The following is a 13,179-nucleotide window of genomic DNA, read 5'->3' as shown; positions in this document are numbered from 1 at the left end:
TCCTCCTCCTCCTCCTCCTCCTCCTCCTCCTCCTCCTCCTCCTCCTCTTCCTCTCCCTCCTCCCCTCCCTCCCCACCTTCTTCTCTTCAGCCAGAATCTCACTATGCTGCCCAGGATGGCCTTGAACTCTTGACCCTCCCCTCTCTGCCTTTCTAATGCTGGGTTTAGACATATGACAGTGTGACACAGCATCCAGCCAGACTTCCATGGTTGGGTTCCTTGTATAGGCTTCTGTTTTCTGTGTTCACAGGACACAGTGAGTCCCTGCAGGGCTGGGCAGCTCCAGCATCTTCATAGGCTAGTCCAGCCCAAGGCTTCCATCATGCAGTTCTTGCTCAGTAAATGCCCGTTAAAATACCGTGGTTCCAGATAACGGAGGGTGGGCAGTATGAAGCTGGGCATAGTGGGGCAGGCTGATAACTTCGGCACCTGGGAGGCTAAGGCAGGTGTGCAGATATGAGTTCTCCACCAGTCTAAGTTACGTAGAGAGAAACAACCCCACCCCATCTCTGAAAAGCAGAACAATTTGAAGAAAAAGGGATAAACTAAAGACTTGGCTCTGGGTTTAAGGGCTCTTGCAGAGGACCTGGTTTCGTTCCTAGAATCTGCATGGCAGCTCACACGTGCTTATAAAACAGTTCCAGGGGGATCCGATGCCTTCTTCTGGCCAATGTGGGCACGGGAGAGTCATATGGAGCAGGCACATACATGCACACATAAAACACAAATAAAAACGTCCTTACAAAAGAAAGGAAAGGAAAAGAAAAGCAGTATGCTGGTACAGGCTTTGTAATCCCAGAACCTGAGAAGTGGAGGACGTTCTTATTCCTTATTCAAGGCTACAACCAACTGCGTAGCCAGCTAAAGGCCAACCTGGATTACATGAGACCCTGTCTCAAAAAAACCTTCCTCTTTCAAACCCCAAAGAAGAAAGTTTGACAGTCTGTGCAATTTCAGCCAATGTCCCCACCAGCATGCCTTTGGTCCTGATTCTCTGGCTTTTGTCCCTGCGTGGGAGCACTCTCAGCATGAGCTAATGAGGGAAAGTAACCATTTTAGACGCTGGGAAGCAACAATGAAATAACTTGAAAGGAAGGCTTTGTCACCTAAGGGTTTAGTCATCTAACAAGCCTTGTTCTGTAAGCATTTAGCTAATAGAAAGAAGTGCACGTTAGGCGCCAACTGTATACTCAGTGTTACTCATTCCAGGCGCCGAGGGAAACCTAAGACACTTTCTCTCTCTCAAATACCTGGTATTTACTGTATCTTACTATTTTTTTCTGGTCTTATTTCTGAATTGTAAGTAGTGGGTTTAAAATGATGATGAAATACTTTAAGTGTTTTTTTTTTTTGTTGTTGTTGTTGTTGTTGTTCCCCTTTGTGGTGCTCATGCATGCTGAACAGGCACACAACCCCTGAGCCCTGCCTTCAGTCCAAGGATGATGTGTTCATCATCACATTTAGCAAAGGAATACCTTTAGATTCACAATCCTCCCTTGCAACCTAAGGACAGTGTGTGATGCTTCTTAAAAACTTTTTTTTTTTGAGATCGTATTTGTCTTTATTTTATGTGTGTGAGTGTTTTGCTTGCACATATGTCTGTGCACAACATGCCTGCAGTGCCCAGAGAGGCAAGGAGAGGGCACCAGAACCCCTGGAATTGGAATTATGGAGAGCTGTTAGCTGCCGTATGGGTGCTGGAATCCAGGTTTTCTGGAAGAGCAGCAAGGGCTCTTAACTGCTGAGCCATCTCTCCTGCCCCTTATGATGCCTTTTTTTTTTTTTTTTAATTTTAAAAATACTTAAAGGGTTTATTTGAAAAAAAAAAAAAAAAAGCATCTCATAGGTGTGGCTGCTTCTATTTTCCAAAGATGGCTGCAGCCCTAGCTCCTGCCCCATAGGACTCTTAGTAACTTTGCTGTTCCCCCTAGAGAGGTGGCGTCTTTGTTTCCTCTTTTTGAGGGTGGTGTGCTTCTGACCATTTTATCTAGTCTAGAGACAGTAGGCAGCTAGTTCATGGAGGACCAGGCTGCTTCTGTGCTGTTCTCCCAGTGTCTGCTTAAGCTTCCATGCAGATGACACCACACACCATGGGAGGGCTGTATCTTCTGGCCCCGAGGGCCAGATAGCCGCCCCTCCAAATTTCTCCTTCACTTTTTTTTTTTTTTTCATTGCCTACTCTGGGAGGCAATCTCCCACTGGACAACAGGGTGCTGTTCCCCAAGCACACCATCTAGCCAGCCACACTCTATGCTCTTGATTGTTCTGCTCAGCCTCCTGCCTTTCTCTCTGGAAAATTCCAACTCATCCTCTGACGAGCCTCACCCGGTGGAGGCTTTCCTGACCCACTGTGGCAGAGGCCATCCCTCCCTTCCTCCTCTGGTGCCCTCCCACTCACCTGGTGGGGTGACTGTTTATTTACATGGCTGTCTCTCTCCCAGCACCTAGCCCAGGCAGGGCCCACACTCCAAACTCTTCTGTGCCTAAAATTAAACTCACTGGAGAGGCAAGATGGCAAGCAAGGGCCAGGGCGTGGGTGTCAGACTGCTTATGACTCTGTCCTCTGTCCTCACCTTGCTGGCCTCATCTCCTCCTGGCCCTTTGCCGTCAACGCTCTTGCCTTTCTCCTGTCCCACATCATGACCCTTGCATGTATCCTTTCAATTGCTCACAGTGCTCTTTCCTGGCCTCTTATTCTTAGTGCCTTGCTTAACCATCATCTAAAGGAGGCCATCCTGTCCTGAATCTCAAGGTGTACCCTTCCCATCCTTCCATTCCCATCATCTTCTTCACTAACTTCAGCCTCACAGGCATATGGCTTACCTGTTAGACGCTGGTTTGCATTAGTCCCCTTGAGGGACTTTGGGTCGCTCATTGTTACGGACCCAAGGCTAACACAGGGCCTGGCCTGGCATATCCTTGGCTTTACATACATATTTAAGATGGGTTTTCTCTATGTACTCCAGGGTGCTCTGAACTTTTGGTTCTTCTGCCTCAGCTTTCAAAGTGTTGGGATAATAGGTACGCACCATCACGGTTTGACTTTACATGGATCTTTAAATGAAGCTAGGGCAAATGAATTTATAGTCTCTGAAGGATCCTCAAGTGAGGATGAGGCCTTTTATTGGCTGTGTGTTGGAGAGTGTGGAAAAATGCATGATAAATGATGACTTCATAAATGACAGATGCTATTTATTTATTTATATCTCAAAAGTAACTTTTTTTGTATTTTATTTTATATGTATGGTGTCTGAGGAGGTCAGAAGAGGGTGTTGGATCCCCTGGAACTTAAGTTATGGATGGTTGTGTGCTACCATGTTAGTGCAGGGAACAGAGTCCAGGTCCTCTACAAGAACAGCGAAAGTTCTTTATCTGCTGAGCCAGGTCCCCAGCCCCTAAAAATGTGGTTTTACCAGGCTTAAAGCTTGTAGCATCTTCTAAAAAAATTTTTATTGAGCTATTTAAAAAGGTATACTTATCAGTTTTCACATCTAAACACATTAGGAATGCAACTTCTGAAGCGGAGAATGTTCTCACTCAGGCACAGCTGTCTTCAGCCTTCCTCTCACCCACGCTTCTCCCTTCTCCGGTGACATCTCCATTCTTTCGCTCTGGATCTGACACCACCTATTCATTCTTCAAACTGTTTATCAGCTCCCACCCCCGCCCTGCCCCAGCTCCTCTTGCAAGTTTTCCTAATGAACTCTAGCATGCCCTACAGACAAACTAGGTCTCCGAGGTGGGGGGCATGCAACCCAGCAGGATGCGAAGTGTTTCCCCGGATTCCATTCACAGAAATAAACTCCAGAAAATGAAAAATGGAGAGCTAAGAGAGATGGTTCAGTGGCTAAGGGCATGAGCAGGAGGAACTGAGTTCTATTCCTAGCATCCACATATTCAGCACACGTTGGGCGGCTCACACCGCCTGTCAATCAGGCTCTCAGGGATTCAACATCCTCTCCTAGATTCCATGGACACCTATATTAACATGCATAAGCCACCCCTCTTACCATATACACATAATTAAAAATAAACCCTAAACAAAACAAAACAAATACTTGGCCAGGAGCACACCTTTAATTCCAGCACTCCAGAGGCATAGGCTGACAAATCTCTGAGTTTCAGGCTGGCTTGGTTTTCATAGTGAGTTCCAGGCCTGCCAGGGTTCCATAGTGAGAGCTTTTTTCAAAAACCAAACCCAAACTAAACCAAACCAAGAAAAATAAAATAAAAGGAACTCACATAAGTATGTACTACACAAATAACCACCACTCACTATAGCTGTAACGAATGGGTAATTTGACTGCCAATTTCACAGGCTCTAGTGGCTCTCAAGCTGTGGGTCCCCTTTCCTTTTCACAGGGGTAGCCTATGAACACCGGAAAACATTTACATGACAATTCACGACAGGTAGCAAAATTACAGTTCTGAAGTAGCAGCAAAAATTGTATGGTTGGGGGGTGGTGTCACCATGACAGGGGGAGGCTGTATTAAAGGGTTGCAGTGTTAGGAAGGTTGAGAACCACCGCTCTAGACTCGCCTAGGAGACGCATCTTTGTCAGGGAGTTTCCAGATTGGGTTAACTGATATTGGATGAGGCATTTTTTTTTTAATAATTTATTTATTATTTATACAGAGTTCTCCTTACATGTACACCTACACGATACAAGAGGACACCAGATCTCATTACAGATGGTTGTGAGCCACCATGTGGTTGCTGGGAGTTGAACTTGGGACCTTTGGAAGAGCAGTCAGTCCTCGTAACCTCTGAGCCATCTCTCCAGCCCTGGATGAGGCATTCTAAAAGCGACACTATTCCATGGGCAGGGCCCGTGGTGGTGGTGGTGGTGGTCTCAGATTGAGTAAAAGTAAATGAAAAGCAGAGGTGAGCTAAGATGTACATTCATCTCGCTATGTCCTGGCTGTGGACAGGACATAGCCATCAGCTTCAATCTCCTGCCATCATGGCTTTCCTATCATGGTGGACGACTATGTCCTTGAACAGTCAGACAAAGTAAGCCCATCCTTTCATTATTATTATTATTATTTTCAATACAGGGTTTCTCTGTGTAGCCTTGGCTGTCCTAGACTCGCTCTGTAGACCAGGCGCCTAGAACTAGCCCGCCTCTTGCCTCCCAGGGTGCTGGGATTACAGGCCACCATGAGGTCCCTCCCTTCCCTTTTTAACCCTTTATTTGTCTAGTGTTTTGTTACAGAAACCAGAAAAGTAACCAATACAATAGCCGAAAGATAGAAAAGCCCTAAATATCCATGTTATTTTAGACACAGAAAATCTGGTGCAAATTTATGATGGAACAGTTTAGCCCTAAAGAGGAATGAAGTATTGGCACCCATGTACTACAGATGAACTTGGAAACAGGCTAAGTGACTTAAAAGGCCTCACACTTTATCAATATCCATGCACACAAGATAATCTAGAATAAAAAGTCTGTAGAAGCAAAATGAGTTGGTGGTTGCCTGGGGTGGGAAGCTAGTGAGAAACTGCCTAGGGGGTAATTTTATTTCAGAGTAGTGGAAATGTTTTGGAACTGAAGTTGTGGTTACACAACACTGTCAATGTACTAAATGCCAAGAAATGTTTACTTAGAAATGGTTACTTAAAAAAAAATTGTATAATGTGTGTTTGTAAGTGCGGTTGCAGGTTGCACACGTAGCACAGAGCACGCACTGAGGTCAGGAGTCTATTCTCTCCTCTCCTGGGACCAGGGGATTGATCTCCGGTTTCACTGTGAAAACTTCTTACTCTCTGAGCTGCCTCGCAGGTTTCAAAATGGCTACTTTGAAAATAGTTACACAGAGGCAGAATAGAGTCCGAGGCCAGCCTCAAATTAAAAAGTCCCTATTTCAGGGCTGGAGAGACTGCCCAGTGTTTAAGAGCACTGGCTTGCCTTCCAGAGGACTCCATAGCAGCTCACAAGTATCTCTAACTGCAGTTCCTGGGGATCTGACACCCTCTCACCAAAGCACATAAAAAAAAAAAAAAAAAAAAAAAAAAAAAAAGAGATAAAAAGAACGCTGACGATGTCATTGTCCTCCAGGTGTCTGTCCCATCAGGGCTGAACGAAGGCGCACGATTGGCTTCAGTTCACCGTGGGCCATATTGGCTCATCAATTTAAAAAAGTTTTTGACGATCTTTTTTTTTTTTTTTTTTTTTTTCAATTTGAGAGAGTCTTATGCAGCTCAGCATGAGCGTGAGCTTCTGATCCTCTTTCCTTCACGTCCCAAGCGCTGGGATTGCAGGTGTGCAACAACATACTTTCAGTTTTTGGTCCATCTGACCTACCACAGCGAACCCTCGATTTCCAAATGAGGAACCTGAGGTTTAATACAGTGTGTGGGCTTTCCCACAAAACCCGTAAGGCGCCATTCTCCATGGGTGTCAACTTCGGAGAGGAGGCACCAAAGCTGGGCCCTGTCCCGTGTGTCATCGGGCACGTATGGTCCTCTGCGGGCCTCGCGGGCGGCCCGACGGTGGTTGAAATGCACTGACCCACGCCTCTGGCCAGACGCAGCCTCTTCCAGCCGTCAGTCTCATCCCCCGAAATGGCGGCTGTATTATCGCGAAGCCACGCCCCCGAAGGCGGGGCCAGATTCCAGGCCGGAGCGATAGATCCCCGAACCAAGTTTTAAGCGGACAGCCGAGCCCGAGAGCTCGCGCAGAGACGGTGAGTCCGCGGCGCCGCAGGTCGACAAGACGAGCGTCGAGCGCATGACTTGCTCGCCGGGGCGGCCCGAGAGCGTCTTCATCGCGGGTGCTTGCGCCGCCATCTTAGATGGCGGGAGTTAGAACGGAGCGAGCTTGAGGCGGGAAGGCTTCTCTGTCGCTCTCCGCGGGCCCTCGGACGGGCCAGCTGGCCGGGCTTTGGGGCGCGTGCCCTGAGGCGCGGGGCGCTAGTGCAGCGATGCGGGGCCTCCCCGGGGCCCCGTCCCCCGGGCTGGGGACGCGCCGAATGTGACCGTATCCCGTTCTCTCAAACACAGCCGCCGCTGCACCACGGGACCCGGCCCGGCCCGGCTCCCTCAGGTAGGCCGCAGGGCTGACGGCGTGGCCGCGGGGTGCGGGGCCGGCCCGGCCGCTGTCACCCGAGTGGCGGGCCGGGTGCGGGCCGGGTGTCATGGCCGGCGAGCCAGTTTCCACACCCCTGCTCAGATTTCCCAGTGTTTTTCGGAAACGTGCCAGCGCCACCTCGGTGCCCAGCGCGCATTTCTCATATTTTGGCAATGGGGGTGGGGGGATCCTCCCAGAGCTGCCCAGTGTCTGTGTTGTCACTGGGATGGGCTTGTTCTTTTTCTTTCGGGCTGCAGAAGTGGGGGGAGCCCGGCCTTGCACCTCCTCTCGGGCTGCTTCGCTTAAGTGACACCCTTTTAGGGAAGACGAGAGGAGTCAGGGAAGGCAGCGAGAAACGGGTCACTGCCCCGCCACAAAGGCGTGGGACCTCGCCCGGGGCTTCCTTAAGGGGAGGCCCGGGATGCTGGAGATCGGGAGCCGGGCTGGCCTTTTGTGTGAAGCGACAGCCTCCCAGGCTCTGCAGAGCCAGTGGATGGATGCAGAGAAAGGAGTTGGTACATGACGGGAGGCGAGGCGGCCGCGTTCATTCATTGTTCTTTCTCCTGTTCTTTCTCCAGGGCCCAGGGTGTGCCTTTGGTTTTCATTCTTTTGTTAGGAGGGACGGTCCCGGTTGAGACGTAACTGGGACCTGGGGAGTAGGTCGGGTCTGTGCATGGAAGTGGGGAATGAATTCAGGGCAGGTCTGGATGCCTGCATTGCGTCCTGTGGGGTCTGTGGAGAGACCCTGTCTGCCCTTGGTGCTCTGGCTCTCGGGGCGTGAAAACAATGCGCGGTGATAAGGCTTGGTTTCCCAAGCGGTCTTGGGATTTAGAACAGTTAGTGAGCTTTGGAGAGTAGAACAGTCCTGAGGTTCCCTGCTTGCTTTTGCGCGGAGTTGGGAAGGGCTCTGTTGGCCAGGTGAGGCCGAGGGGAGGGCATTGTCAGCGGAGGGAGCAGCTGGCACCGAGGCACAGAGGCATGGCCTGCGGGAGTTGGGGTGAGTTTGAGGAGCAGCTAGTAAGTGTGGGGTGCAGGAAGCAGTGAGATGTCAGGGTCCGAAAGAAAATTTGATTTTGTGACGTGTCGGTGGTGATGGATAATGGTGAACTAATTTAGTTTGAATTAATTAACTTCATGTTTGCTAAGTTGTAACTCTTGCTGGTTGCTGCTTTGCCCCGCTCTCCCTATGGTAGTGAAGTTGATTAAGCTGAAAGATTCACTTTGTAAAGTCTAGGTAACCAGTTTTGGTAATTGTTACAAAATGTGCTTGTTCACTGTTCTGAGATTTTCTTGCAGGTTCTTCTAAGGTTATATACCTGATCACAAAAAATATTGACCTCACAAACGTAGTATTCTGTACTCTGAGTTTAAAATCGCTGCAGACCACGTAAAACATGTTCCCCAAACATACAGACATTGTCAGATTATGGAAAACACCTGAAAAAGTGTAGCATGAAAGTATTTCTAATTGACCCTATTTATATAGTACAGTTTTCTTTGGACTGAGTCCCCAGGTTGAGGCTTTGTTAAAAAAATCTCCAGCCCATGAATATCAGTCTTCTAGAATAGCTACTTCGATTAAGGCTTATGCTGAGGAGGCTCTTCAACATGAAGAGACATCAGAGGCAGTTTCCAAGTCTGTGGTGCTGTGTACCACTGAAAACCACTGAGGTTCTTTTGACTTGTTTTTACTCTTCAAGGACTAAGTAAGCTGTTTAAAATACAGCAGCAACATTTGACCTAGCTGAGCCCTGGGTACTTGGAAAAATAAACCTGCTGATGTTTCTGTTCTGGAGGCTTATCTTAGGTCTGCAAGGCTGATTGTGCCCCGAAGTGGGATCAGGCAGCTTTGTTAAGGTCTTGTCAATAGTTGAAAACGACCTTGTGTGTCGTGAAATAGAAGGCTTGACTGAAATACTTTTGAATGCATTTTAAGGGATTTGGCCTAGTAGAAAAAAAAACAGCAACACTGAGAACCATATTAAAACCTTTCACTTATGACAAAAAGTATCCAAAAACTAAGAATGATACTGTATCACAAGTACTCTGAACCCAGTTGATTTTAGCTTCAAGCCACTTTTGCTTAGAAGATTAAACAGCTTCACACTTTTTGGATGTTAAGTTGACATTTGCAGAAGCACTTTTTTTTTTTTTTTTTGATGGACGTACAATGACTAACTTCAATTTGGTGTTTTAGGAAATCTACTAATAAATGTGTGATTATTTAATGTTTAAATGTCAGACAAAACTTTGTTAGTCACCTACTACCTAAAAACAAAAAATATTACATGAGAGAATGCTTTAGTTTGCCTGTTAAGGTTTACTAGTAATACTCCTGATCTTGGGAGGAGTTTGCTAGCTAAACAGCATGCCTTAATGTTGACTTATAGAACAGAATGTATTTATTGTCTCTGAGAGACAGTGAACAAATGTAACAGTGAGGGGTTTATGAAACCATAAAATTAAGCTTTGATTGAAATTTTGTTCTGTTATTTTTTTCGTTTTTCTAATGTTGTATGTAGACCATAAAAATCAGGGTTTCCCACTTTAAAAAAAATCAGGAATGTTGGGTTCTTTTTGTTATTGGTCTTTTTAGGCAGGGTCTCACTATGAATTTTTGGACAAACTGGAACTCACTTTAACTTACAGTGACTTCTCTGCCTCTGCCTCCCAAGTGCTATAAAGGTATAGGTTTTTTAGGAAGAGGTTGTTGAGGGTTCTTTTTTTAAATTTTATTTTTCTGATATGTTTACATATGGATGGGTGAAATTGCTAATTGTTTAAAATATGACACTAGATATTTATGTTAAGAGTTTGATGCTACTAATGGGGTAGGTCTAAACTTTTGTCTGTAATCCGATAATAACAATGTCTGAGTGTTTTATTTTGGCCTTCAAAGTTATGAGTAAAAAGTCCTTAATTACAGATTAAAATTGACACTTTTAATTTTTGTAGTGTTTGAGTCATTCTGTTACTCCTTTGCTCCCAGAATTATTTGTGTAGCTCTCAGTGATTTAATTTTAGTTGTTTTTAAAATTATATATGTATGGGTATTTTGCCATATATGCCTGGTGCCTTGGAGGTAGGAAGTGGGCATTTATCACCTGGAACTGAGGTTACAGACAGTTGTGAGCCAGCATGTGGGTGGGTACTTGGAACTGAACCCAGGTCTCTTCAAGAGCAGCTAGTTCCCTTCACTGCTGAGCCCTCTCTCTAGCCCTTTAGTGGTTTTTGTTGTGGTGATTTTTAAACTTATTTTATTGTCTGTGTGTGTGTGTTGTGTGACTGAGTGTGTGCACCACCGTGTACAGTGTAAGTGGAGGTCAGAAGAGAGCATCAGATCCTCTGGAGTTGGGATCACAAGTAGTTGTGTGCCACTGTGTGGGTTCTGGAAACCCAACCAGATTTTCTGCAAGAGCAGTAAGCACTTTTAACTGATAAGCCATTGTTCCAGTTCAGTTGCTGTTTTTAAAATACGGAGTCTCACGGCTGGAGAGATGGTTCAATGCTTAAGAGCACTTGTTCTTGCAGGAGATCTAGGTTTATGTCTAAGCATAAATGCAGACCAAATACCCATACACATAAAACAAAGCAAAAATTAAATGAATACTTGTAATAATTACCTATGTAGGCAAGGCTGGCCTTAAATTTGTGATTCTTCTGTTTCAGTATCTTGAGATTTGGGATTATAACACCTAGTGAGTGATTTCAGATGTTTGACTTTTGAAATTATTCCCAGAATCTCAGTTTAACTGAAGAAAATTTCAAATGGATGTATGTCTTTGTTATTTAGCTTGGCACAGGATATTTGAAGTTTTTTAAAAATTGCTCTTTGTTAATTAGCATCACATTCCAATCAGTGTACATAGTATATTTTTGAAGAACACATGACACAGTTTTATTTTTAGACCAGGTTCTAAAGGATTTAGCTGGGTGGCGATTAACAATCCTAAAGAGCTATTTTAGAATTTGCAAACCCTTATGATTTAGTTGTTTACATTTTTGGTTAACGAATGAGAAGGAGCAGGCAATGAGAATGTTTTAAGTGAACTCTTGTGTAGCGCATTCCTTCAGAGAAGTGGTATGGTCTGTACTGTGTAGAGTCATCTTCCTCTTTATTTATCTTTCTTTTCATTTCTTTTTTTTGAGACAGGGTCACTCTATATGATCCTGGCTGTCCTGGAACTCACTCTGTAGACCAGGCTGGCCTGAACTCACAGAGATCCACCTTCTGCCTCCCAAGCACTGTGATTAAAGGCATGCGCCACCATACCCTGCTTCACTTTCCTTTTTCTAACTGTTGTATCTAATTTACTGTCATCTAGTAGCAAGAGTAAGTATATTGACTGGTTGAGTCAAGATGTTCTCCTCTCTTTATTTCCCTCCAACCTACTATGAAGTAAAAGTTCTCTCTGATTTTTTCCTTGACTCTCTACTATAATGAGACATGATGGTTGGGCAAAACATCTTCCTTTTCTGTTTTTATGGGTACAGTCCTGGGGATTAAACCTAAGACTATAAGTGGACCAGGCAAAAACTGCCATTCTGTTTGCATTTCTTCAACCCAGTACATTAATGATGGTAGAGTCATAGTAGTTATGTCTAAATGAGTTATTGTTTCATGTGCTTATTGTTTTTAGAAAGAAGCCCAGGCTAGCCTCATGGCAATCTTATTGCCTCAGCCTTCCGAATGCTGGGATTATAGGTATGCATATAATCCTGGCTTTTTTATTAGTTCTTTGAGAATTTCATACAGCATGTTTTGATTATATTGGCCCCCTTCTCCAATGCGTCTCAGATTCACCCTTCTCCTTCCCTTTGTGTCTTCTTTCTTTCTTTTCTTTTCTTTTTTTTTTTTTTTTTTTTAATCTTTCAAGACCATTTGTGTTGTCCAAATATTCTTGGATATGTGGTTGTCTACTGGAGAGTGGTTGATTTACCAGGGGTTACACTTAGAGAAAATTGTCTTTCCTTTTTCCAGCAGCTGACAGTTGCCAATAGTTCCTGGACTAGGGGTGGGATTGTGTGCCCTTCTCCAGGCTGGGATTTGGTCTGGCTTGGTTTGCAGAGGTTTTTTACTTATATTCTCCCAAACACTGAGAGTTCATATCTTCAGCTACCTTGCTGTATCCAATATTTCCTTGCCTCAGGTATTTAGATGCTTTCTTGCCTCCTGTTCCTCAATGATTCCTGAATCTTTGAGGGGTAGAATGATGAGAGATACATTTTGCAGTATGTATCTATGTGTAACAATCAATCATTAAGAGTCAGCTTAATACTGTTCTTTTAGCAGCATAATAGTAGTAAGTTTTCCCCTAGGGCCTATGTCCTGTCAAGTCATAAGCCTTATAATGGTACCACATATTGGTTTCATACCGGGGAGTGGGACTTCAAATCTAATCAGAAGGTGGTTGGGTACTCACATGCTGTTTGTGCCACCATTGCACCATGTCCTTGTAGACGAGTCATTATTGTAGCTCTCAAGGTTCCTAGCTGCGAATGATGATGACTGCTTTTCCCTTCTAGTACTATGCATAGCACTCTCCTGCCCTTTGAAAGCTAGCCAATAGGGATGAAGTTTTTAGGTCCATACCAGCTTGATTTCACCACGTCCTATGACTCATGTATGTGGTCTCTTCAGCAGTAGGATCTTGCCATCAAGTCTGGAGGATATCCAAGAGCAGTGACAGTATCCTGTAATGTTTGTGGGGGAGTGGAGTCTGTGGAACCTCATTGGCCAACAGCTACAAAAGTATAGTCCATTTCTAAAACTGGGATTTTTATTAGTTATCCGCTGGTGTCTACTACCTGTAACTCCAGCTCCAGGGGATCCAGTGTCTCTGGGACTCCTTAGGCTTCTGCACTCACACGCTTACAGCCCCACAGGCACTTGCATGCACACAACTAAATCTTAACATTTAAACTCTCTCTCTTTGTGTGTGTGTATAGATACAGATACTTTAGGAAGTTTCTGTAGTACTAGGTTTCCATGTCCTTTTTGAAAGGCCTTTTCCATGCTCCCTCCTCTACCCTACTTTCGCCCCCCCCCCCCCCAGGTTAACCCTTCTTTTAAAAAAATATTTATTTTTATTTTATGTGCATGATGTTT

At 45.1% G+C, this 13,179-nt stretch overlaps 1 protein-coding gene across 2 annotated transcripts in view; it reads left to right on the top strand.

Moving 5' to 3' along the window:
- Positions 1 to 6,683: 6,683 nt before the first annotated feature.
- The window catches only part of Raf1 (Raf-1 proto-oncogene, serine/threonine kinase), a 55,122-nt gene continuing 48,626 nt past the window's right edge, over positions 6,684 to 13,179 (top strand). The window contains exon 1 of one of the 2 annotated variants that reach the window (XM_055604228.1): positions 6,684 to 7,046. The gene's annotated coding sequence lies outside the window, so the exon portion shown is untranslated. The remainder of the gene's footprint in view (positions 7,047 to 13,179) is intronic. The other variant, XM_055604227.1, reaches the window with a different exon arrangement.

Source organism: Psammomys obesus, unplaced genomic scaffold (genome assembly GCF_907164565.1).
Source record: "Psammomys obesus unplaced genomic scaffold, mPsaObe1.curated_primary_1811, whole genome shotgun sequence".
Taxonomy (NCBI): domain Eukaryota; kingdom Metazoa; phylum Chordata; class Mammalia; order Rodentia; family Muridae; genus Psammomys; species Psammomys obesus.
Note: the sequence above shows the minus strand (reverse complement) of the source record. Positions and strands in the feature narration are given on the sequence as shown.